The following is a 3,229-nucleotide window of genomic DNA, read 5'->3' on the forward strand; positions in this document are numbered from 1 at the left end:
TGACTGGTACTGCAGCATAGGTGTCGCTGCTGCAGAATGCGTTCCCAAACGTACTATATTTACATCTATTTACATATTACACTTATAGCGATAAACTGTATTTGCAATCTGGTATATACATGATGTGGTCAGTTTACTAAGTAGAACGAAGGCAGTTATGTAGCAACTACAAAGCGGTTCCAAACGTATGGAAGTGTAAATTGTATAACAGGCTTATTTACAATAGTCTGTCTTCACTGAGTCGTGTAGTTTGTCTTTCGGATGTACTAGCAGGTTTCTTAGCGTGGTCTTGGGCTTGACTGCTGTTGCAATGTTGTGTTTCTTGAAAATCATTTGCAGCGGTTCTGTGATGCCTTTGATGTAGGGTAAGGTCACCATTGCTTTAGATGTCTCCTCTCCTTTCTTCCTATCTTTCTTCTGCTTAGGTCTGTTGGTCCAATGAGAAGTAAGCAGTATATGTGTTGAGTGGATACAACCCTCAAGCTAACCGACATCTTGCACACAGTCGTCCCTCAGTGTGACAGTCTGAATAAAAGTTCTAAACGGGAACTATGCGGCTCCAGATGTCTTACTGAGGGACGACTGCGTGTGCAAGATGTCGGTTAGCTGGAGGGTTGTATCCACTCTACACATAAAATGATAAAACCAAGATTTTATCATTTTTCTGACACTTAAATGTCAAGGATATGCTGTATACTAGTATACATTTACTTTTTTTACATATGTAAACATAGTATAGAAAAAAATTCGGTGCACTGCTCCAACTTTGGGTGCACTAAGGTGCACGTGCACCCAGTATTTCCAGCCCTACCTCAACATGATGTGGCTGACTTCACACTCACAGTAAGCTGGCCTGTGCATGCTAATGGTCAACACACACGTAACACACATTATACCTTTCGGTAGCCACATGATGTACGTGTGGGGAAATCATTTCGGGTTCCCCACCCAACCAATCAGCACCTGACAGGTTTTCATTGGAATATTTTTAGCATGTGACATCCGTGTGTGAGTTGAAAAATATATATATGTATCTTTATAGACACATTGCAGATAGTGAGTTGATGAGATCATGTATGAACAGGAAAGGGGGTGAAAAACAGGAAAACTGTGTGTTGTCACGCTGTGTATGTGCATACATATATGTACCTATGACACATTCACGGTTACATGCATGTTACAAGCTTTTTTCTGCCCATTTTTGTTGGTCTATGTACATGCTTCTTTTAAATTGTATGTCTGCTTTGCCCTGGATCTGCCATCTAGAAGTCCCATACATTTGTATTTTAAGGTATGTTTGGTTCTCTTTTGATTTTATTTAACCTGTAATCTTCTTCCTAACAACTTTTTTGTGCATTTTTTTTACTAGTTGTGTTTTTTCTTTCCTAGAAGTTGAACTGCATGACATATTTGAGTCGCAAAACATCATTGTTTTTCGATCCAAATTTAAACTAATGATTCAGCACAGTGTGTTTCGCTGTGTTGGATCAGAAGTTTCAATTTGAATCATGCTATGTACCAACATACCAGTAATTCGTTTCTGTTTCATTCACCCAGGGTGGCCCCATTTCAGTCAAAGCACTGCTTCACAGTAGATTGCTTTTCATGTCATGTCATGTTATGCTTTGTTTCTGTTTACTGTATCTTGTTTCAGATGCGTGGGCTGTGGGCATGTAAAGTTGTATCTTATTTTTGGTGTTTTTGGTTATTCTTTTGACATAGTGACCAAGAAAGAGACAGTGCAGTGTAAGCCATGTAGAGTAATCCTCCCTGACATCCTCAAGGAGCGACCTGAACTCAGAACCATGTAAGTTTTTCTGGACGGAATCTTGCCTGATGAAGCTTCTGGTGTAATTAGTTGAGTTATCAAGAAAAAGCTTGCAACTTCTGAGTTGTTTTGCAGCCTGGTGAATGTTGGCATTCCTTTCTTATGTTGGTGGATGAGTTTTGCAAATTATCATAATACAGCTGCATTTCATCATAATCAGATATTTGTATTTATTTATTCAATTATTCATTTCAGCTGAAGACACAGCCAAGGCTGCCCAACTAGCACTATTATTACTATTAGATATTATTAGTAGTACATTGTACTTACAATGGAGCTCCCAGAGACAATATTGCTTTTAACCCAGTGTACAAGTCAGTAGAAACAACATTGCTTTTAACCAGGTCTGGAAGTCAGTTGGTGTATATTGATTGATAGCAAAATGCCAACGTGTACTTGCAGTAGGGGCAGTGTGTTTCGTTTAAAGCAGACACGATCATGATATGTTTTCTATGTCACTGCAGGTCCACAGAAGCAAGGACTGCCATGGAAGGTGAGGGTTACAGGGATGTAACTTGTTCATGCATCGTGAAGCAAGTTCAAACTATATTTTTCAACAGAAGAATTTGTCTTTGTCAAGAAACTACCAATCTGCAGCTTCTGTAATGTAGTTGGTGCAGTAGTGTGATCAAATTTTGCCAGTTGCAAGTTAACAGTCAGCTGTCAAGAACACATAAAAATTAGACCTTCGGTTTTTGCATGCAAATGTAAAATATTTCCCGCAATCTCTTCCAAAAGTGTTGACCCCTGCAGTTTGCCACTTCGTATGTGGCAGTGCCATTTAGCAGTGCCTCCTAGCAGAGGAGGTAGTACTGCAACCTATCGTTAAGATGATGAAAACATCCACACATAAAAAAGTTAATCAATGAGTTGCTGAAATATTTTTTCCCAACATGGGACACCAGATAAAATCTTTCACAAGTGGTGACATGTGATCATTGAAGAATTTGGTTGCACATTTAAGTTAATGTAAACAAGGGCAGTATAGTAACTTTTGACAGATGACCTGTGACCCCCAGGACGAACTATCAACCAACGGCACTCATTCCACAAAAATGTCAGACATTCGCTACTAGAAAGTCCTTACTGGGATCTGTCACAAAAAGCAGACTTCATTTTCCAGGCCTAGGATTTCAGCCAGTTTGGGTCTGTATATGTTGAGAGAGTCAGTGCAATCAAAGGGTTGTCTGTCCGATTTGTTGGCAAGAAACTACTGACACATTTAAGCCAATTTGAGTTAAGTAGTCTCCCAACTAGTAGCCACTCAACCAGTCTTGTAGCTTGTTAGAGCACCGGAGCTCAATGGGTGGTATCAGGGCACTTGCCTCGGGGCGCAGCACAAAAGGTCACAAATGTACGTTATTCAGTTGGTCTCTGTGCTCCAGGTCATGCATCGCTTCT

This window comes from Branchiostoma belcheri, unplaced genomic scaffold (assembly GCF_001625305.1).
Source record: "Branchiostoma belcheri isolate BF01 breed outbred unplaced genomic scaffold, Haploidv18h27 scaffold684, whole genome shotgun sequence".
NCBI lineage: Eukaryota > Metazoa > Chordata > Leptocardii > Amphioxiformes > Branchiostomatidae > Branchiostoma > Branchiostoma belcheri.